At 38.9% G+C, this 24,187-nt stretch overlaps 1 long non-coding RNA gene across 1 annotated transcript in view; it reads right to left on the bottom strand.

Annotated features, from left to right (window-relative positions):
- Positions 1–23,938, bottom strand: part of LOC143686370 (uncharacterized) — a 194,264-nt gene extending 170,326 nt beyond the window's left edge. Inside the window, exon 1 of the long non-coding RNA XR_013177094.1 lies at positions 23,694–23,938. This is a non-coding gene — a long non-coding RNA (uncharacterized LOC143686370). The remainder of the gene's footprint in view (positions 1–23,693) is intronic.
- Positions 23,939–24,187: the final 249 nt, after the last annotated feature.

Here is a 24,187-nt window from a genome sequence, read left to right on the forward strand (position 1 = left end):
AGTCTCACTAGAAGGAACCTAACAAAAAACAGTGAGGGTACTGAAAGGGAAAAGAAGAAGGCATGAAAACAAACAAAAAAAAGGGATGAGTAGAGAAGAAAGAAAAGGTGTTAAGTTGAAGTTAAGGGGAGAGAGACAGAAAAAAATTTCCTGGCCTCCCTGGGAGTCTAAGGGAGAATGATTATAGATTATTACGACTAAAAACCAGGATGTTTTGCAATAATTTTTATTAATTAAAGGAAGAAAACCTATTAGAACACTCATTTTTTTCTTCTTCTTCAGATGGTGCTGGGAAAATTGGAGAAGGCTCAGAAAGGACCAGTCACCAAGTATTTATTTATTTATCTATTGGGGGCTCAGATGTGCCGGAGTGACAAGCATTCAGTGTACGGCTACAAACATTCCTCAGCCGTAGCCAAGGGCAACAAATGAGGAAACACAAGGATGATCTGGATTTAGACCTATGCTGGGTTTAGGACCTTTGCTCTAGCTCAGGAGTTCTCATCCTGGGGTGATTTTGCCCACCAGCATCTGGCAATGTTTAGAAACATTTTTGGTTGTCCCAACCTGGAGGGGGTGCTCTTGTATCTAGTGTCTAGAGGCCAGGAATGCTACTCAGTGTCCTACATGCAAAAGATATTGCCCGTAACAGTGTCAGCAGTGCTGAGGCTGAGGTTGAGAAACTCCACCTAACTGTTCCCTAGCGCTACCTCCAGTTACCCATCTTCTTTAGATCTTTTCTCAAATAACAACTTTTAAAGGAGGCCTAGCCTGATTGCTCTCTGTTTAAAGTTGTTAGCCCCTCCCTGTCCTGCTCTGCCCCTTTCCCAACTTATCTTTAATGTAGAACTTCTCATATTCTGCTACAGTATACCATTTGCTTATTATCTTATCCTCAGTGTCTCTCCACTAAAATATAAGTTCTGTGAAAGTGGGAAGTTTGGGTTGGTTGGTTGTTTCTGTTTATTCATTGCAACAGATATCCCCAATGCTCAATAAACATTTGCTATCTGGGGAAAGAGGGAATGAGTCCTTGGTTAGGAATACACTTTGGTGATGGAGGTTGGGATTATCTAAAAGGTCAGTGGAGGTTCACAGCTTTTACAAAGCAGTGCCACCTTCGAGCAAGAGAACCCAACTACCAGCTGGCATAGGCAGACCCACAGAGGGCTCTGTGGCAGATATAACCTTTGGAGTGTGAGGCAGGATTATATCTCAAAATATTAATCTGGTTGCATGTGATGCTTCTGCTCCCTTTTGCTCTCTCACTGGCACTCAGAGGGACTTTTTCCTTCTCTGCAACTTTTACTGGAGTACTAACAAAGATTCAAAGAAATAGCTGACCTAAATTCAAGCCAAAGATTCTCATCTTGGAGATATTTTTATAGGGTTATTTTTTTAAAAAAACTTCTTAGATATTAGACAAGATCAGCCTAAGGGAAAAAAGAAAGAGAAGGTAAAATGAAAACAAATGGAAATGGGAGGATTTGGAGGAGAAAATTGAGAAGATACAGTTAGAGGCTTTAGAGCAGAACATGCTGGCTGACAATAAAAAAAGTTCCTCGGGTGGGCCATGGTGGCTCAGCTGGCAGAGTTCTTGCCTGCCATGCCAGAGACCTGGGTTTGATTCCTGGTGCTGCCAATGCAAAAAAGAAAAGTTCCTCAAATATGAACCCCCAACCCCCAGCACAGCTGAACCATCATGTGCAATAACTTCCATTCAATGGTTCTGGTCACTTGCAGCATACTGAGCAGAAAGGAGGGGAACTGACTCCCTGTGGATGAAGGGACTTGAAGGGAGAATGTTTGAACCCCTGATCCCACTGGTCAGGTCCTGGCTGGTACTAGAAGGCCCAGTCAGAGTAGCTGAGGACAGTTTAATGGAGGGATTATTTTAAAAGATGTGGGAAGAGTGAAGGGAATACAACCAGGTACAAGCCTTGGTTTGAAGGAGCAATGGTGGTAGTGGGGGGGGGGGGGGGGGTTTGTATTAGTCAGGGTTCAATCAGGGAAGAATTAGATGAGGATTATGAAATAAGAGATTTATTATAGGAGTAAGACATTGCCCAATTGCAGGAGAAGGTGGGGGATGGAATACGGGTCTGAAAGGAGGGATTTGGAAGATCAGAGAAATGTCATTTGTCAGCTCTCCTGAAGCCAAGGCACATGCAGCTGCTGTGGTGGGACTGTGAGGAAGAGATGGGAGAAGCCTAGGGAAGGTTATTGTCTCTGTGTTAGGTAGTGGCTCTGGGGTTGCTGCTGATCAGCAAAACCAACAGTCAAGATGAGTAAGGTTCAGAGTGGGAGAGAGTAAGGATAGGCTACAATCTGCTGGCATCTCTGTATCAGTCTATTACCACTTAAACCACAATGAGCTTTGGACAGTAATTGAGGCTGACTTCTGCCTTCCATGTCTCCCATGAATTACTCTTTTGGACAACACTAACCTAGAACCATATAGGAAGGAAGTTCTCGGAAATGTGGTTCCAGTTTATGTCATTGGGCACAGTACAAATCACTGTAGAGGGAGAATTTATGTGACCTCATAGAGAGAGCAGTAATAGGAGAAGGCTTCCACCTCCTAACCCATGTTCCCCTGACCCTCCACTAATACCTTGCCTAGGAAGAGTTCTTTACCAGATAATTTAGACATAGTTTGAAATCCTTTGTGGTCCTCTCCATTTAGGTTGCCATGCTTTGTTTTGTTTTTAATTGGCCAGGATTGTTGGCATAGAGGATACTAGGAGGTACTCCAGTAAATACTTTGGACTAAAGACAAAGTCTTCTTACCCTTGTGGTTTAGGAGCCATTATAGTGACCACCTTCTCTTCCTATTAGTTCAGTGATATGAAAACCCCAAACTGGTCATGCCAGAGTCTCAGCTTCCAATTAAACAAATTGTAATTGAGTTCTCATGTGTATATTCCTTCTTTGGTTACTAAGACATCCAACTATAAGCTGGGTTTGCTGGGATGGAGAACAATAATTCTCTCAGTAGGCTTTTTAGTCATATTGAGAGAAGCCATTCCACCTCTACCCTGTGGTGTGCAGACCTGTGATTTTGGGCCATGTGTAAAGAGTACCAAATATTGGCCTCTAGTTTAAATGATATAACAAATCATGTAGGACGGCACCTCAGCCTTGTGAGAAATTGTTTCCCACTGGCACTGTTACAGATTTTGCAGCAGACCATTCCATCCTTTTTGCATGTCAGCTGCTTCTTATTGAAGAGCACTCCCAGAGAAGCAAAGTCATGGATTGAATTATTCTATTATCTCCAGACAAACAGGTCAACAGTATGCTCATCATTTATGTGAGCAAAACCAATCTTAGAATCCCGTTTTGAGCATGTTGCTCTTAGGACCACTCCTGGTATCATTTCTCTATCTCTGTGCTGGTTTGAATCTGTTTGTGCCCTAGGAAAGACTATGTTCTTCTAATCCTTTCTTGTAGGGGCAGACCCATTGTAGGTGGGACCTTTTGGTTAAACTATTTCAATTGAGATGTGACCCGACCCATTCAAGATGGGTCTTAATCCTTTGCTATAATCATTTGGGAAGAGGAGAAAAGATAATAAAAGCACAGAAAACAGAGAGATGAAACCAAGTGAAGGACACGGAGAGGAAGAAACACTGGAGATGCCAAGAAAGGACCCACAGGAGCTAAGAGAGAAAGCCACTGAAACCAGAAGCTAAATCCAGGAGAGAAGGACAAGCAGACATTGCCATGTGTTTTCCCATATCTCAGAGGAATGCTGGATGCCAGCAGCCTTTCCTCAGAGAAGGTATCCTCTTGCTGATGCCTTAGTTTGGACATTTTCATGGCTTTAGGATTTTAACTTGTAACTTAATTAATCCCCGTTGTTAAAAGCCAACCTATTTCTGTCATATTGTATTCCTGCACCTTTAGCAAGCCAAAACAATTGCTCAGCATTGTAACAGGAAAAAAAATGATGCACACAGAAGAGGTCATTGCAGAGTATTTAAGGGTTGGATTACTTAGACAGAGGAAAGCAGGATTAAGAAGAACCAGAAAGGGATTATGAAGCATTCCAGGGTCCCCCAAAGCAGGGAGCCTGGGCCAAAAGGAACAAGTCAGAGGGTAGTTACTGGAATCTAGAATGATCAGTAGCTAGAGTACAGGGCAGTCAAAAGAAGCAGTGAAATTTCACAGGTAAAGGTATCTCTTGCCAACAGTGGCCTATAAGGCAGTTTTAGTTCCCAGAAAGTAGGGCCCTCCTATGACAAATTTCTAAAAATGTGGAAACGGCTCTAGAATTGGGTAATGGGTAGCGGCTAGAAGAATTGTGATGCCCTTGATAGTAAAAGTCTAGTTTGATTTGAAGAAATTGGTAGAAATATGGACTATAAAGATATTTCTGAAGAGGACTTAGATGGAAATTATGAATGAGCTATTGGAAACCGAAGGAAAGGCAATCCTTGTTATAAAATGTAAAGAACTTGGTGAATTTGTGTTCTGATGTTATATGGAAAGCAGAACTTAAAGCAATAAACTTGGAAATTTAGCTGAGGAGATTTCCAAGTGAAGTGTGGAAGGTGCAACCTAACTTCTCTTTGCAGCTTATAGTAAAATGCTAAAGGAAAAAAATAAGCTGAGGACTGAGCTCTTAAACAGAAGGAAATAAGAAAATGATGATTTAAAAAATTCTCAGCCTATGCCATGTGCCCTGAAACTAGAGCCAGAAGTAGCTCCATCAAGGAGCTTTCAGGAAGTCAATCTCAGAGAACAGTTCTCCATGTCAGAGTTTAACTGGACAACCCTTTGATAATGATGGTATGGCTGAGCATAGATCCAATCAGCCATATCAGTGGAAATCAGGATTGAAAATGTAAGTATCTAGGAAGAATCTATGGAAACTTCTATCATCTGATGGTTTGGAGCCCTTGGAACTGCATACAAAGCCAACAAAGATTTTTGCAAAGTTTATGTGAAAAGAACCAATGCCTGAAAGGGCATTATTTGTTGTAGCTGTAGGTGTCAGAGGCTAAAATTTCCTCTGGTGTTCTTATCTTCCCTCTTGTCTTTGGCTTTCTCTAGAAACTTCTTAAATAAGGTCTCAGCCATGCTGTTCTTTCAGTTGTAATCCCTTATTTTTATAGATGAACTCCGATGATGTGGTGGTAAGACGTAGAGGAAGTGTTCTATAATCCTATGATTTGGTCTCAGTCTTTTAATGAACCTTTGTCCCTGGGCTGTGACCTTTGTGAATGCAGCTTAGCTCCACCCAAGCCCCCTTTCTTCCTGCCTTCCCTTCTTCCTTCCTTCCTTCCTGCCACATGTATTTTTGGGCACTTACTATGTGTTAGGCCTTATGCTAAATTCTGGAAATCCAGTGGTGCTACAGTGGAGTGCCACACAGATCTCTGAAGTGCATATCAAAGGGTAGCCTGACTTAGGTGGTTTGGATATGGGGCACAGTTGTGAATTTGAGCTGAGACTTGAAATTTGTGAAATACTAGAGTTAAATAGGTGAAGGGAGTGGGGTGGGTGGGTATTAGTAAATACTCCAGGGAGAGGGAAAATCATGGGCAGAAATAATGTTGCCAAAGCAAGCATGGTGATTTACATGTTAGAGATATTTTCCTTAAAGCTATGGACTATAGGTAGACCCTATATAGTTGGGGTTTTTATTGTATGCTGGGGGGGGGGGGTCACATTTCATTCTTTTCCATGTGAAATCCCATTATTGCAGCACTATTTGTTGAAAAATTTTTTTTGAGTGCATGGGCCAGGAATCAAACCCAGATCCCCCTCATGGCAGGCGAGAATTCTACCACTGAAAGGCCCATGCACCCCTGATAGGTTTTAAGTTTGAGCAGGAGGTGGGGATATAATAAGATTTCCATTAAATTGGAACCGACTACAATTCCAGGAAACCAATCAGCAGGTGTTCCAATAGTCCATGTGATCGTTTAACAATAACTTAAACTAGAGAGAAGCAAAGCTGATGAATCCAAGAAGCTAAAAAAATACTAGGAGAGGTGTTGGTGAAGGATTGTGACAGAGGTTGAGGGAGAGAGAGGCTTTGAGGGTGGCCAGGTATTTTTAAACATAAGCACAGAATGTGGGGTGGGGCCATCCACCAAGCACTCTCAAGAAGATGCTGGCTGCAAACAAACTTTTATATTGAATTTTGCCTGAGCTAATATTTGACTGTTCTCTTTTTTATTAATGTTATTTAATATAGACTCAAATATCTACACTCTTAATAGAAAAAAACCTTGTAAAACAGTGCATAAAATCAACAGGAAAATACTCAGACCCTTAAAGATAAATGGACAAAGAACATGAACAAAGGGTTCTCCAAAGAGCAAATACAAATGGCTAATAAACATTTGACTATATGCCCAACCTAATTAGCAATCAAATAAATGTAAATTAAGATAAAGAATAGCATGGAAAAATAATTAGTTTAAAAATAAGAGCTTTTAAAATGTCTTAGACCTAATAATTTTGCCTTTTACAAAACAGACACTGGAATGATTGGAATTAGATGCAGATTTATATGCAAAGATGTTCATTAAAGAGATACATGTAATAGCAAAAAAAAAAAAAGAAGAAGAAGAAAGGAAACAGTTTTATTTCTCCAAATTTTAAAGAGGTAAGTAAATCATATATCTATATGTTGACATATTATGCTATTATATTAAGTACTGACTGTAAAGTTTTCTGAATAACATAAAATATTTGTTTTTTCTAAATAACATAAAAATATTGTGATTTATGAGCTGAAGAACAAAGAATACAACATTTAAAGTACCATATAATCTCAGTTCCATCAAAATGCATAAATAAAAAACTGGAAGATAATGTGTGAAATGTTAATAGTGGTTAATTTGGAAGTTTGACAAGTAACTTATTTTCCAAATAGTTTTGTGTATTTTCCAAAGATGCAATAATTAATACATATCACATTTTAATTAAGAAAATAAATATGGTATGACATGCAGTTTAAATGAAAGCTTCTATTTTATGGTCACCAGTAGTTCACTTTGGGAATTATTAAAATGAGGATGATTAGTCTACATCCATTGAAAACATTTTCATAGTGTGGCTATTTTCTATTGGTTCTCCAGGAGAATAAAATAAACGAGTCAGAAGTGAGGCATGAGTTAGAAGTTATTGATTCTCATATGATAAAACACAGTTCATAACCAGCACCTTTATTGTTTTCCTCTGACTGTTGTCTCATGTGTATATGCCTTCTTCCTCATTTAGTCCACAATTCCTTGAGTTATAAATAGAGTTTTGCCAGATCTTTCTAACCTGCATTATACTTAGTACATGGTGGGTATGAGAGCAAAAGAGGAATCTCCATCCAGTAAGAGACTAGAAATCCATCTTCTTTTGTTAAAATCCATCTGACTTCATGGAAAGACTGAGACCAAATGTGTCCTTGAGTTCCATTCAGGGTCAATTATCTGAGGAATATACTGTAGAATACTGTGTACATTATGTGATCACCATTAATATAATTACTTGTTACTCTTGCATATTTCCTTCACGTTACCCCACAACACAGGGGCTCAAGCTTTTTCAGATATCAGAATCACCTGGCTGGAGAGAGGGGCATCAACTCAGCTTTCTGGGCCCCATCCCCAGAGTTTCTGATGCAGTACATCTGTGTTCAGACTGTGAATTTGCATTTCTCACAAAGTTTCCAGGTGATACTGATGCTGCCGGTCTGAGGACCATATTTGAGAGCCACTGTTCTTTATCAGTCATTCAATTCCTATTATAGAGTTACATAAAAGTAGCAAATGATCTGTAGTCATTGAAAATATTTAGTCATTTGTTTTTGGGGGGCAGGGTGCTTCTCATTCTCTCCAGGAAACATTTCTAATAACAGATACTGATGGCATGCAAATACCCATCCAAACAGAAACAGGGCCATACATCAGGTTCATGAAATGCAGCTTCATTATCTCTAATTCCCGTTGCCATGACTACAATATGTCCAGGGAACAATGGCACATCTTTTCACATAGCATTGGGATTTTGTGCTTCTTCCTAAATGACACATATTAACGCATGAACATGAAGTTTCAAAATACAACTGTCAGAAGGCAATATCAGGGGATTATCTATAAAATATGTAAAACTTATCATCAAAGAAAAGATAGTTCTGGTTTGCTAGCTGCTGGAATACAATGTGCCAGAAACAGAATGGCTTTTAAAAAGGGGAATTTAAGAAGTTACAAGTTTACAGTTCTAAGGCTGAGAAAATGTCCCAGTTAAAGCAAGTCTATAGAAATGTCCAATCAAAGGCATCCAGGCAAAGATACCTTGGTTTAAGAAGGCCAATGAAGTTCGGGGTCTGTCTCTCAAGTGAAAGGGCACATGGTGAACACAGTCAGAGTTTCTCTCTCATATGGAAAGGCATATGGTGAACACGGCATCATCTGCTAGCTTCTTCTCCTGGCTTCCTGTTTCATGAAGCTCCCCGGGAGGCATTTTCCTTCTTTATCTCCAAAGGTGGCTGGCAGACTCTGCTTCTCATGGCTATGTTGTTCTGCCCTGCTCTCTCTGAATCACTTTTATTCTCCAAAATGTTTCCTCTTTTATAGGACTCCAGAAACTTACCAAGACCCACCCAAATGGATGGAGACATGTCGTCACCTAATCCAGTTTAACAACCACTCTTGATTAAATCACATCTCCAAGGAGATTACCTGATTACAGATTCAAGCATACAGTATTGAATAGGGATTAGATGAAACGGCTGCCTTTACAAAATGGGATTAGGATTAAAACATGGTTTTTCTAGGGTACATACGTCATTTCAAACCAGCACAATAGTATTCTGAATATACTAAGTATTCCGAAAACTTTCAGTCCACATCCCAAGCCTTTCTAGCAGAATCAGAGCTCCTTACTCTCTGCTTAATTTTAGATGAGTTTCTTAAAGGAGTACAAGAGAGCTGACCTATCATACCCCAGGAACAGAGATGAAGATATAATTTTGAATAAAGAATCTAACATTCAATTTAGCTGCATTGTTACTTCTACTTAATTTACATAGCTATTGATTTCATTGAATTCGGTTGATGTTAATAATAAATTCACATCATATCCATTTGAATCAGTTCAGGTAATAAATGTGAAGGAGCTCCATATAAATGTAAAAGTGTGGTGCCAGTTACTATTTTTTCCATTATGTGAATGAGAAAACTGAACAGAGAGTTTAACTAAACCCTTGAAGGGTTCGTGGCAGGATCAATAACATAATGAAAATTCATCATTTCTTTGGTGGCAAGACACAACCAAAGATGGGATTGGATTTTGCAGAGGGACAGATGAGGATTTACATACAGGATTTACATACAGGATTCCTATTTGTGAGACTTTGGGCAAATTGCTTAGTCTGAGATTGATTCAGTGTGTTTATCATGAAAATTATGTTAATGGTATCTACTGTTGAGATTGATAAAAGTAAATAAAATAGTTTGTAAAATGTATTGTAGGTGAAACATCTTTGTGAATATGCTAAAAACCACTGAATTGTACACTTTAAAAGGATGAACTGTATCCCAATGAAGATTAAAGTGTACAGCAAAGTTCCTGATAGAGCTTCACTCATCAAAAATGTTTCCAGGAAGATGGCGGCTTAGTAAGACGCGCGGATCTTAGTTTCTTCTCCAGGACACCTACTAGGGGAGTAGAAACGATACAGAAAGCGCCCAAAGCCACAACAGAGATAAAAAAGACAGCGTACCCCATCCTGGAACGGCTGGCTGGCTGAGAGAAGCAGCTCGGGTGAGATCGCCGAGGCGCGCGGGCCTTACCGGGCGGGGTGGCAAGCGGCCGGAGTTACTCCCTTCCCCCTGCCCGGGCCGGCTGGGAGAATTGGAGAGGCGGTCCCCTGAAACAAAGACGGCTGGCGCCCACACCACGCACAGCCCCCGGACCAACTGAGAGAATTGGATCGGAAACCCCCAGGCCGCGGAGAACGGTGACGGGTGGGGGAGGCCCCTTCCAAACCCGTGACTCCCGGGGAACGTGCACTCTCTCGGGCGGGCCGCTGCCGCTGGCGCCCTCCCGCCACGCTTGTTGCCCAGGGCCGACTAGGAAATTCGGACGGGCTCTTTCCCTGGCTGCGGCGACCAGCAACCCTCCCTGCGTTCGGACCCCGGGCCGGCTCAAGCCGTTTCGGCTAGCGAACCCCCAGGACGGCGAGAGTTTTCCAAAGTTTAAGGTCCCACAGCACCTTTTACTGGTGGGACCTGCAGACAAACGTGTGCCACGAGCGCCACCTACTGGGCAGGATAAGAAAAGCAGAACCCAGAGATTTCACAGAAAAATATTACAACCTTGCTGGGTCCAACACCAAGAGAAATCTGAATAAATGCCCAGACGCCAGCAGCAGAAGATAACTGTCCACGCTCAAAAGACTGAGAATATGGCCCAGTCAAAGGAACAAACCAATAGCTCAAATGAGACACAAGAGCTGAGACAACTAATCCTGAATATACGAACAGAAATGGAAAACCTCTTCAAAAATGAAATCGATAAATTGAGGGAGGACATGAAGAGGACATGGGCTGAACATAAAGAAGAAATAGAAAAACTGAAAAAACAAATCGCAGAACTTATGGAAGTGAAGGATAAAGTAGCAAACATAGAAAAAATAATGGATAGCTACAATGATAGATTTAAAGAGACAGAAGATAGAATTAGTGATTTGGAGGATGGAACATCTGAATTCCAAAAACAAACAGAAACTATCGGGAAAAGAATGGAAAAATTTGAACAGGGTATCAGGGAACTCAAGGACAATATGAACCGCACAAATATACGTGTTGTGGGTGTCCCAGAAGGAGAAGAGAAGGGAAAAGGAGGAGAAAAACTAATGGAAGAAATTTTCACTGAAAATTTCCCAACTCTTATGAAAGACCTAAAATTACAGATCCAAGAAGTGCAGCGCACCCCAAAGAGATTAGACCCAAATAGGCGTTCTCCAAGACACTTACTAGTTAGAATGTCAGAGGTCAAAGAGAAAGAGAAGATCTTGAAAGCAGCAAGAGAAAAACAATCCATTACATACAAGGGAAACCCAATAAGACTTTGTGTAGATTTCTCAGCAGAAACCATGGAAGCTAGAAGACAGTGGGATGATATATTTAAAATACTAAAAGAGAAAAACTGCCAACCAAGACTCCTATATCCAGCAAAATTATCCTTCAAAAATGAGGGAGAAATTAAAACATTCTCAGACAAAAAGTCACTGAAAGAATTTGTGACCAAGAGACCAGCTCTGCAAGAAATACTAAAGGGAGCACTAGAGTCAGATACAAAAAGACAGAAGAGAGAGATATGGAAAAGAGTGTAGAAAGAAGGAAAAGCAGATATGATATATATAATACAAAAGGCAAAATGTTAGAGGAAAATATTATCCAAACAGTAATAACACTAAATGTCAATGGACTGAATTCCCCAATCAAAAGACATAGATTGGCAGAATGGATTAAAAAACAGGATCCTTCGATATGCTGTCTACAGGAAACACATCTTAGACCCAAAGATAAACATAGGTTGAAAGTGAAAGGTTGGGAAAAGATATTTCATGCAAATAACAACCAGAAAAGAGCAGGAGTGGCTATACTAATATCCAACAAATTAGACTTCAAATGTAAAACAGTTAAAAGAGACAAAGAAGGACACTATATACTAATAAAAGGAACAATTAAACAAGAAGACATAACAATCATAAATATTTACGCACCGAATCAGAATGCCCCAAAATACGTGAAGAATATACTGCAAACACTGAAAAGGGAAATAGACTCATATACCATAATAGTTGGAGACTTCAACTCACCACTCTCATCAAGGGACAGAACATCTAGACAGAGGATCAACAAAGAAATAGAGAATCTGAATATTACTATAAATGAACTAGACTTAATAGACATTTATAGGACATTACATCCCACAACAGCAGGATACACCTTTTTCTCAAGTGCTCATGGATCATTCTCAAAGATAGACCATATGCTGGGTCACAAAGCAAGTCTTAACAAATTTAAAAAGATTGAAATCTTACACAACACTTTCTCGGACCATAAAGGAATGATGTTGGAAATCAATAATAGGCAGAGTGCCAGAAAATTCACAAATACGTGGAGGCTCAACAACACACTCCTAAACAACGACTGGGTCAAAGAAGAAATTGCAAGAGAAATTAGCAAATACCTCGAGGCGAATGAAAATGAAAACACAACATATCAAAACTTATGGGACGCAGCAAAGGCAGTGCTAAGAGGGAAATTTATTGCTCTAAATGCCTATATCAGAAAAGAAGAAAAGGCAAAAATTCAGGAATTAACTATCCATTTGGAAGAACTGGAGAAAGAACAGCAAGCAAACCCCAAAGCAAGCAAAAGGAAAGAAATAACAAAGATTAGAGCACAAATAAATGAAATTGAAAACATGAAAACAATAGAGAAAATCAATAAGGCCAGAAGTTGGTTCTATGAGAAAATCAATAAGATTGATGGGCCCTTAGCAAGATTGACAAAAAGAAGAAGAGAGAGGATGCAAATAAATAAGATCAGAAATGGAAGAGGAGACATAACTACTGACCTCACAGAAATAAAGGAGGTAATAACAGGATACTATGAACAACTTTACGCTAATAAATACAACAATTTAGAGGAAATGGACGGGTTCCTGGAAAGACATGAACAACCAACTTTGACTCAAGAAGACATAGATGACCTCAACAAACCAATCACAAGTAAAGAAATTGAATTAGTCATTCAAAAGCTTCCTAAAAAGAAAAGTCCGGGACCAGATGGCTTCACATGTGACTTCTACCAAACGTTCCAGAAAGAATTAGTACCAATTCTCTTTAAACTCTTCAAAAAAATCGAAGTGGAGGGAAAACTACCTAATTCATTCTATGAAGCCAACATCACCCTCATACCAAAACCAGGCAAAGATATTACAAAAAAAGAAAACTACAGACCAATCTCTCTAATGAATACAGATGCAAAAATCCTCAATAAAATTCTAGCAAATCGTATCCAACAACACATTAAAAGAATTATACATCATGACCAAGTAGGATTCATCCCAGGTATGCAAGGATGGTTCAACATAAGAAAATCAATTAATGTAATACACCATATCAACAAATCAAAGCAGAAAAATCACATGATCATCTCAATTGATGCAGAGAAGGCATTCGACAAGATTCAACATCCTTTCCTGTTGAAAACACTTCAAAAGATAGGAATACAAGGGAACTTCCTTAAAATGATAGAGGGAATATATGAAAAACCCACAGCTAATATCATCCTCAATGGGGAAAAATTGAAAACTTTCCCCCTAAGATCAGGAACAAGACAAGGATGTCCACTATCACCACTATTATTCAACATTGTGTTGGAGGTTCTAGCCAGAGCAATTAGACAAGAAAAAGAAATACAAGGCATCAAAATTGGAAAGGAAGAAGTAAAACTATCACTGTTTGCAGACGATATGATACTATACGTTGAAAACCCGGAAAAATCCACAACAAAACTACTAGAGCTAATAAATGAGTACAGCAAAGTAGCAGGTTACAAGATCAACATTCAAAAATCTGTAGCATTTCTATACACTAGTAAGGAACAAGCTGAGGGGGAAATCAAGAAACGAATCCCATTCACAATTGCAACTAAAAGAATAAAATACCTAGGAATAAATTTAACTAAAGAGACAAAAAACCTATATAAAGAAAACTACAAAAAACTGCTAAAAGAAATCACAGAAGACCTAAATAGATGGAAGGGCATACCGTGTTCATGGATTGGAAGACTAAATATAGTTAAGATGTCAATCCTACCTAAATTGATTTACAGATTCAATGCAATACCAATCAAAATCCCAACAACTTATTTTTCAGAAATAGAAAAACCAATAAGCAAATTTATCTGGAAGGGCAGGGTGCCCCGAATTGCTAAAAACATCTTGAGGAAAAAAAACGAAGCTGGAGGTCTCGCGCTGCCTGACTTTAAGGCATATTATGAAGCCACAGTGGTCAAAACAGCATGGTATTGGCATAAAGATAGATATATCGACCAATGGAATCGAATAGAGTGCTCAGATATAGACCCTCTCATCTATGGACATTTGATCTTTGATAAGGCAGTCAAGCCAACTCACCTGGGACAGAACAGTCTCTTCAATAAATGGTGCCTAGAGAACTGGATATCCATATGCAAAAGAATGAAAGAAGACCCATCTCTCACACCCTATACAAAAGTTAACTCAAAATGGATCAAAGATCTAAACATTAGGTCTAAGACCATAAAACAGTTAGAGGAAAATGTAGGGAGATATCTTATGGATCTTACAACTGGAGGCGGTTTTATGGACCTTAAACCTAAAGCAAGAGCACTGAAGAAGGAAATAAATAAATGGGAACTCCTCAAAATTAAACACTTTTGTGCATCAAAGAACTTCATCAAGAAAGTAGAAAGACAGCCTTCACAATGCGAGACAATATTTGGAAATGATATATCAGATAAAGGTCTAGTATCCAGAATTTATAAAGAGATTGTTCATCTCAACAACAAAAAGACAGCCAACCCAATTACAAAATGGGAAAAAGACTTGAACAGACACCTCTCAGAAGAGGAAATACGGATGGCCAAGAGGCACATGAAGAGATGCTCAATGTCCCTGGCCATTAGAGAAATGCAAATCAAAACCACAATGAGATATCATCTCACACCCACCAGAATGGCCATTATCAACAAAACAGAAAATGACAAGTGCTGGAGAGGATGCGGAGAAAGAGGCACACTTATCCACTGTTGGTGGGAATGTCAAAGGGTGCAACCACTGTGGAAGGCAGTTTGGCGGTTCCTCAAAAAGCTGAATATAGAATTGCCATACGACCCAGCAATACCATTGCTAGGTATCTACTCAAAGGACTTAAGGGCAAAGACACAAACGGACATTTGCACACCAATGTTTATAGCAGCATTATTTACAATTGCAAAGAGATGGAAACAGCCAAAATCTCCATCAACAGAAGAGTGGCTAAACAAACTGTGGTATATACATACGATGGAATATTATGCAGCTTTAAGACAAGATAAACTTATGAACCATGTAATAACATGGATGGACCTAGAGAATATTATGCTGAGTGAATCCAGCCAAAAACTAAAGGACAAATACTGTATGGTCCCACTGATGTGAACGGACATTCGAGAATAAACTTGAAATATGTCATTGGTAACAGAGTTCAGCAGGAGTTAGAAACAGGGTAAGACAATGGGTAATTGAAGCTGAAGGGATACAGACTGTGCAACAGGACTAGATACAAAGACTCGAAAATGGACAGCACAATAATACCTAATTGTAAAGTAATCATGTTAAAACACTGAATGAAGCTGCATCTGAGCTATAGGTTTTTGTTTTGTTTTGTGTTGTTTTGTTTTGATTTTACTATTATTACTTTTATTTTTTCTCTATATTAACATTCTATATCTTTTTCAGTTATGTTGCTAGTTCTTCTAAACCAATGCAAATGTACTAAGAAATGATGATCATGCAGCTATGTGATGATGTTAAGAATTAATGATTGCATGTGTAGAATGGTATGATCTCTAAATGTTGGGTTAATTTCTTTTTTTCCGTTAATTAAAAAAAAAAAAAAGAGAAGGGATAATTGGAGATGAAGGGATACAGACTGTACAACGGGACTGGATATAAAAACTCAGAAATGGACAGCACAATACTACCCAATTGTAATGCAATTATGTTAAAACACTGAATGAAGCTGCATGTGAGGTATAGGTTTTTTGTTTTTGTTTTTTTTGTTTTTTTTTTCTTTCTATTATTGTTTTAATTCTTATTCTGTTGTCTTTTTATTTCTTTTTCTAAGTCGATGCAAATGTACTAAGAAATGATGAATATGCAACTATGTGATGTTATTAAGAATTACTGATTGTACATGTAGATTGAAATGATTTCTAATTGTTTTGTTAATTCTTTTTTTAATTAATAAAAAAAAAATGAAAAAAAAAAATGTTTCCATTTGCTGTTAGTATAATAATCAGGCAATGTAATCTTGGTATGCAAACAGCTGAATAATATAAAATGCAGTTGGAGTTAAGATTTTGCAGAAGACTGATGGAAGCTTTAAGTCAAGTTTAACTATCAAGAATGCATTAGATAGAACAAGGGGTTAAAATGTAAGATTGATCAGGCAGGTATCTCTGTCCTGACAGAGATAACACTACTACAACACTAAAATAATTTTAAAAGTTGTGACTCTACAAGAACTAAGAACTAGGGGAAAAGAAAACTACAAACAAGGAATGTCAACAATTTTTTGAAATTTTAGCGGTTGCAGGAGAGGATACCTGGTTTTAAGGTGCCAGGTAAATTTGGAACATGTTGGGGTATGAGGGGTGGGACAGAAAACTGGAGAACAGATTGAAAATCTATATACAAAAGTTAGAACTCAAGATCCTATCCCTGTCCTGTGCAGTCAGACAACAAACCCCTTGCCAGCCCTGGAAAGAAAGAGGTTTATTCTCTGGAGAAATTGGAGACTGCAGTCTTAAAGACACAAGGCAGAGCAGAGTAAAGGAGTGAAAAATCAGGCTGAAACAGGGTGGTTGATTATGCAGAAATATACCAACTACAAGCCCCCTTTCCTATCTTGGTTTCCAGAAAGCTGGAATCCAGATTTATGACTCCCCATCTCCCACTCTACCAGGCAGAATATTAGAAAATTCGTCTGGAGACACTAACCAACAAGCTAAAAGGCATGCATATGCAGACTTATACCCATGTCTACTATGTTTCTCCTTTGTAGAGATTCACCAGATATTTGAGGAATTTCTATAACAATAAAGACAAGGCCCAAACCCATGAAAGCCTATCCCAATTAGTGAGGATAGGCTTAGTTATACTGCAGTATAAACATCAAAGTTTCAGTGGTTTAAAGTAACATTGGTTTTACTTTTCACTCATCCTATATGTTCACGATGACCAGCTAGGAGGCACAACATAGTTACTTAGTTGTCTAGGCTGATGGAGCAGCCACCCTGTCAAACCTGGGTGATCATCGTGCCAGAGGATGAAGGAAAAGATTCTGGAAGGACTGGAATGAGTAGTTAAATTCTCTGGTCTAAAAGTGGCCCCATCCATTCTGCTTAGTAGTGGTCATACGGCCCCACTCAACAACAAAGGAGCCAAAAACACAATATTACATGTGCTTAGAAAGCAGAATTTAATAGTAGTGAATAGCATCAGTAACAACTATAAAGAGGAAACAGATAACTCATAGGGTAGAAACAAATTTATAAAGAAATCATTAATGTACTTAATATGAAAATATGGTCTGCATGAAACAAAGTGAATGCTATTAAAATAAAGGCAAAAATCTGAGAATATAAAATTTCTCTTGGAATTTCTTTTCTTAAATAACACAAGAAAATTTGAAAATTCAATATAATATTGGAAAACTTGAGAAATCTTTCAAAAAAAGGAATACAATCAGTTCAGGTAATAAATGTGAAGGAGCTCCATACAAATATAAAAGTGATGTAAAAGAGTAGAGTTCACTTAAGAAAATGAAGAGCTCCAGATGTTTCAGCATTTCATTTTTAAAAGTTCCTGGAAGAGACAATCAAGAAAATAGAAGAGAGGAAGTTATCAAATAAGGAATTCAATACAATTTCCTATAACATGAGTTTTCAGGTTGGAAAAATCCAGCAGGCACAAACAGAATAAATAAAGCCACACATCAAGGTGGATGGGCCTAAGGGTTTCATCTACAACTTTCTTCATTTATTCCTGCACTAGGACATAACCTAGAAACTATGTTGCCCAGGCTTTCTCACCTTAGGATTTCGTTTGAATTACCTATGACAAGTTTGAGCAGAAATGGTATTAATTCTTCCTTGGATATTTGATAAAATTCCCCTGTGACATCATCTGGCAGTTCTGATATATTGCATTCCAGCAGCTTTCTAACCAGAACAGGGTCTATTTAGATTGATTCTATTGGGAGTTCATTAGGCTTCTTCAGTATTCATATTTATGTTTTTTATAAGGGTGAGGAAGTTTTCCCCAATTGTCTCTTCTAATAATCTTACTAGCCCTTTACTCTTCTCTTCTCCTTCAGGGAACCCACTGATTCTTATATTTGTATGCTTCATGTTGTCCATCATTTCCCTGAGATCCAATTAAAACTTTTCCATCTTTTTCACCATGTTATTTTGTGCATTTGAATTCAGTTGATCTGTCCTCTAGTTTGCTTATTCTTTCCTTTGCCTCCTCAAATCTGCTGTTGTATGACTCCAGTATATTATTAATTTAATCCATAGTAACTTTCATTTCCATCTGATCTCCTATTTTTCTATTTATTCTTTCAAATTCTTCTTATGCTCTTCTAGTATCTTCTTGATAGTGTTTGTCTCTTTCTCCAACTCATTGAAGTTATTTAGGAGATATGTTTGGATATCTTTGATTAGTTGTTCCAAATTCTGGATCTCCTCTGGCTTTTTAATTTGAACATTTGACTTGGCCATATTTTCTTGCTTCTTCATATGGTTTGTGATTTGTTGTTGGTTTCTTGTCATTTGATTATATTGATAAGGTTATTTTGAAGGTTGGTTTCCTTCACTCATCTAATCTTTTTTTTTTTTGCTTCGGTTTTCATTGAAGGTCTCCTTTGATACTTTGTCTGTCAGTAATTCCAGGCCAAACCAAGGCTAGAACCTAATTCATGTAGTGCCGCCCTTTTCAGAAGGGCTGTTGGAGGCTGAGCAGAGAAGCAACTTACCCCACTGGGCAGAGTCCAGATCAAGTGAAAATCTAGTCAAGGTTGTAGGGCCCAGGGCTTACTGGAAATTGCCAGCTCTGCAAGTGGAGGACGAAGACCTCTCAGTCCCACAACCTGTGTCTTTCCACAGAGGAGTCTGGGAATCACCAGACCCATTGCACCAGGTGAAAACTCCAGCTTGTAGGTGCAATGGGTCTGGTGATTCCCAGACTCCTCTGTGGAAAGACACATGTTCAACTTCCTCAGCTAGCCGGCCCAGGAGTGCTCACTGGCCAGCAAGACTGCCTCAGGGGTGGGGGAAGGGCACCTGGAGTTGCAATGCAGCTGCCTCTCTTCTGCCCCTCTGCTTATATACACAGTGAGTGCCCTGAGCCCCTTTGTAATAGGGTCAAGGCAGTGGGACCTGGAGTGTCTCTCTCACTGGCCAATTCTCAGATGGCCTGTGTTCTTTGTCCTCCTCTCCTCCCAAGGGTAGGGCTTTCCAGACCCCCACAAGTCCAGGCGCCCACAGGGGCCTGCCTCAGGAATGGGGGGTAGGCACTGTGCACCACAGCAGGGTCTCTGCATGTGAATACAATAAGTACTGGCTCCTGGGTTCTTGCATGGAACCTGCAGGAGTGAGAGGAATGCTTTTCCCACCTCTCCAAAGCAGAGGGTGCTGCTTTATGGCTGCTGATCTGGCCAATGCACAGCAGCAGCCCTTTGGGGTAGACACATTTGTGTATACTCATCCCAGTTTCTCAGTCGTAGTTTCTCTACTTTTCCATCCAAGTCTTCCTTATATAATGCAGCGGTCCTGCTCTGGTCACCTAGACTCCAGAACTGCTGCTTTGGTTATTTTCTGTGTGTTCTCTAGTTGTCTTATGATGACGAACTGAGTTCTGCCTATCCTATTCTGCTATTTTCCCGGAAGTAGCACATTTGCCATTTTTGAGGAGTAGCATGGAAGCCAGCCTGGCTGAAGGAGAGTGGTACAAGAGATTGAAACAATGTGAGACTACAGAGGTGGGCAGGGAGGCAGTGCTCCATCTAGGGCCATGACAGGGGCTTGGGTTTTTCCTTTCAATGGGTGGGAAGTCATTGGAGCATGACTGCCAGGATCTGATTTAAGTGTTACAAAACTCTACTCTGACTGCTCTGTTGAAAATTAACTATAGGTGGGCAAGGGCAGAAGTAGGAAGACCAGTTCAGAGGCCACAGCATTTGTTTGAAAAGAAGCGACAGTGTCTTGGACCAGGTTTGTACACGTAAGAATGATGAGAAGTAGATTTTTTGATGTATTTGGAAAGGACGCCCTTATTTGTCTATAGAAAAATATGCTTTGTGTAATAATATAAACACTGAATATTGATTTAGGATAAAATGGCAATATAACTACATTGAGAAAATGAAGTATCAGAAATTTGTGTATATGTGTGTGAGTGTGGGTGTGTGTTTTGGGAGCTAAATCTTCATCTGCCAAAGATGGAAGTCAATTGATACTATCAAAATCTGAAAATCAAGAAATAGAAGTGTGAGCATATTATTTGACAATAAGGAGATAAAATCCAGAGATAAACAACTTAAAGTGTTAGAAAGGTTTTCCTTTGGGAAATGGGGCTAGCTGAGGAGAATGTGAAAACAGAAGCCAGCTGTCTTTATGATGAGCCTTATATATTACTCACACATGCAAAGCTATGTTCAAATCACCTTGGCACAAATAGAAATAGATGTTTGAAAAATATACTTAAATATTTTAAGAAAATATTTGACACCTACAACATAAAGACCAAATCAGGGATGATAACTGAACCCATTATACAAAATGGAAGCTTTGCTCTGAAGGTATTTGTGCTCTGTATTACTTAGAATCTAGACTCAACAGCTCTTATAGACCCCCAAAATAAGTTAGAAGTTTGTTTTTCTCCCAAGAAATTTTCTTTTTTTTTTTTTTTTTTGTTTGCATAGACAGGCACCAGGAATCAAACCTGGGTCTTCAGCATGGCAGGAGAGAATTCTGCCACTGAGCCACCATTGTACCACCCCCATGTAACATTCTTAAAGCAAACCATTCAAGGTTGCTATGGTAGACCCAAGGTTCAGGAGCCCAGGATCTTTCCATATTTTTCTGCTGTAATATCTGGATGTTTCCTAGCCCCAGTCCATTCTCTCCAGGCTCTTTTTGGGTAGAAAAAAAGTTATCTAGCAAGGAGCAAAGATGCACAACCAACCCTCATTCACTGTATCCTTGACAAATCCAATTTGGTTACCCAGTCCCTGTGAGGTTCCTTACACAGAAGGAGAAGCAGCACCCTGATGGAATGAGCATGGGCCTCAGAACCAAACAGTCCTGGTCTTAAACCCCAAGTCCATTAGTTATTAGCAGAGGCAAGTTATTAATTAAACCCTTTTTACTGCCATTTCTCCATCTGTAAAAAGGGCATAATACTGTATTGGTGAGAATTAAAGGAAATAATATGTAAAGCTAAACCATGGCTGCTATGAAACAATTGCTCAATAAATGGGAGCTACTAGTATTATTAGTGAAAGTGAGGCTCTCAAGAGGAATAATAAATGTAAATCAGATTACACCACTCTGGTGACTCCTTTCACACTTAGAATCAGATCCAACTTCCTTATCATAGCTTACAAGACCTTCCATGACCTGATTCTTGGCTATCACTCTTCTCTTCACTTGACTATAAGCAAAGTCCCTCCTGGGCCTATTGTTGCTCCCTGTGCCTGGAATTCTCTTCCCCTAAATATAAAGATAACTTACTCATTTCATTCAGGTTATGCTAAAATGTCACCTCCTTGGTGAGGCATTCCCTAGCCATCTAAGCTAAAATAATAACTGCCTTGTCACATTGTCCCTTAACTCTACTTTCTTTTTTATTATGGTGCTCATCAATCTATCATATTTTAAATTATCTATAAAGAAAATGCTGATCCCTTGAGGGCAGGGATTTTTTCAGTTTCCATAGCCATTCCCCAGGACTGGAAAATATGCTCAGCTTACACTAAGTCCTCAATAAATAAATTTTGCAGGTGCAATACTCAGCGTCATTAAAACATATATGCTTTGTACCCATCCTAATCATGGTCAAAATTGATTTCAACCTTATGGCTGATGCCCCCTTTATCCAGGGTATGCATAAATGCATAAAATAAATAAATAAATAAATAAATAATGGGGGGTATGGGGTAAAAAATTGGGGGTAGATTATAATACTAGTGGTCAATATGAGAAGGAGGGGTAAGGTATATGGGATGTATGTTTTTTTCTTTTTTCTTTCTATGTCTTCTTCTGGAGTGATGCAAATGTTCTAAAAATGATTAGGGTGATGAATACACAACTATGTGATGTTACTGTGAGCCATTGCTTGTAAACTTTGGATGGACTGTATGGTATATAAAGATATGTCAATAAAAAAAAATATATATATATATCTTTCAATTGATTTCAATAGAAAAGAGAAGCAGGGCAGGCAGGGAGTAGGAGATGAAGGGAGAGAGAGAGAATCTACCAGGGGAAAAACTTTTGAAATGTGACTGGGGATTATGTCTCACCACCATGAAAGGAAAGCTGAGGAAGCATCTAGCCTTCACTGACGTCTGTTAGCTCTCAGGCAGTAACTCCTTCATCTTGTGCTTGTTTTGAGTGTCCTGTTTCTAGGCTTTTGGGGATGATTTCTATGAGATCAGAAAGCTTTGAATCCATGTTCCCATTTACTGCTGTTATTTCACTTAAAAGTGATAAAAGAGTGTTCTACTGAGCCACAATGTTCTGTTCCAAATGTCTGTATAGATCAAATAAATTCGGTAATGACCAACATATTTTTCATTTTATACTATATGAACATCATCTTAACAAAAGCCGTGTGAAATACAAGAGAGGTCAAAAAAAATCAGACTTTTATAATGAAAACAACTTTAGTATTTACATAGCTAATTAAGCAAGTGTTTGCAAACAATTTAAAGGTTTTTCTACTCTTACCAAGTGTTGTTAACCTGGGACCATGAACAGAGAACTAGGACACTAAGAGTATGGACTTAGAGATTATCCAGAGAACAAAAAAGGTATGATACAAAGTAAAAAATTAGAGCCAAAATTAAATGAATGGTACCTGCCCATTCTCACTGTAGTCAACTTTTCTGTTATAAACATAACTTTAAAAAACAAGAAATGAGATGGTTTGCCCTTTGTCTAATCTGTCAGCTTTTTAATGCATTTTAGTTTAAATTTCATATTTAATAACATCAGTACCTTGCTTATATATAAAAATGCTATGAAATAAGTATTAATTAATTAACTGAACAGATGTTCACATTTGTTAACAGCTTTCTTAGTTGAAATAAATGCATGTGGATGAAATCACTAATCGTTGGCTAATATGACATAAATTTCTATGTCATTGGCTTATATGACATAAATTTCCCCACAAGTCCATTCATGTTTTACCTTTTGCTTTTGCCTGTAGCTTTTTCATTTTAAAAATCCTAAGAAGTTACTAACTGCAGAGCACAAAGTTCTATTTCCTGATGACTAATATACTTTCAGCCTAAATATACTTAAAAGCTTATCTCTCATGACAACAGAGGTGCATTCTCCTTTTCCAGCTCTCCATACAGTTTCTCTGCTTGGCCAGCTCCACACACAGTTTCATAAACCATTTCTTTGGCTTTTGGTGTGTGATATAATCTGGCCCAGATAAAGGGGCAGCTATGAGGCTTCCTGTTCCAGTTTGTAAGCTGCTATGCTACACCAGAAATGTGCTATACCAGAAACGGAACAGCTTTTAAAAAGGGGGAATTTATTAAGTTGCAGGTTTACAGTTTGAAGTCCAAATTAAGGCAAGGTTATAAAAATGTCCAAATTAAGGCAGCCAGGGAAAGATACCTTGGTTCAAAAAGGCCGATGATGTTCAGGGTTGCTCTCTCAGCTGGGAGGGCACATGGCAACATCTGCTAGCTTTCTCTACTCATTTCATAAGGCCTCCCTGGGGGGAAATGCCCAAAAGTCTACTCCAGAGGTCTCTGGCTGTGTGGGTGCTGTTGGTTCTGGTAGCTCTAAAGTTTTTTCCAAAGTAGTGGCCTCTTAAAGGCCTCCAGTAAGCAAGCCCACCTTGAATGGGTATAGACACATCTCCATGGAAACCATCTAAACAAAAGTTACCACCCACAATTGGGTTTGTCACATCTCCTTGGAAACAATCAAAAAGATCTTACCCAGCAATATTGAATGAGGATTAAAGGACATGGCTTTTCTGGGATACATAATAACTTCAAACTGGCACACTACCTTTCCATGAAAACCTGTGAGCTGCTGTCGTCCAGAATGTTAAGTGACGGGTGACTTACCAAAGAACTTCTTCTCTAAATCAAAAACGAATT

Source organism: Tamandua tetradactyla, chromosome 6 (assembly GCF_023851605.1).
Source record: "Tamandua tetradactyla isolate mTamTet1 chromosome 6, mTamTet1.pri, whole genome shotgun sequence".
Lineage (NCBI taxonomy): Eukaryota > Metazoa > Chordata > Mammalia > Pilosa > Myrmecophagidae > Tamandua > Tamandua tetradactyla.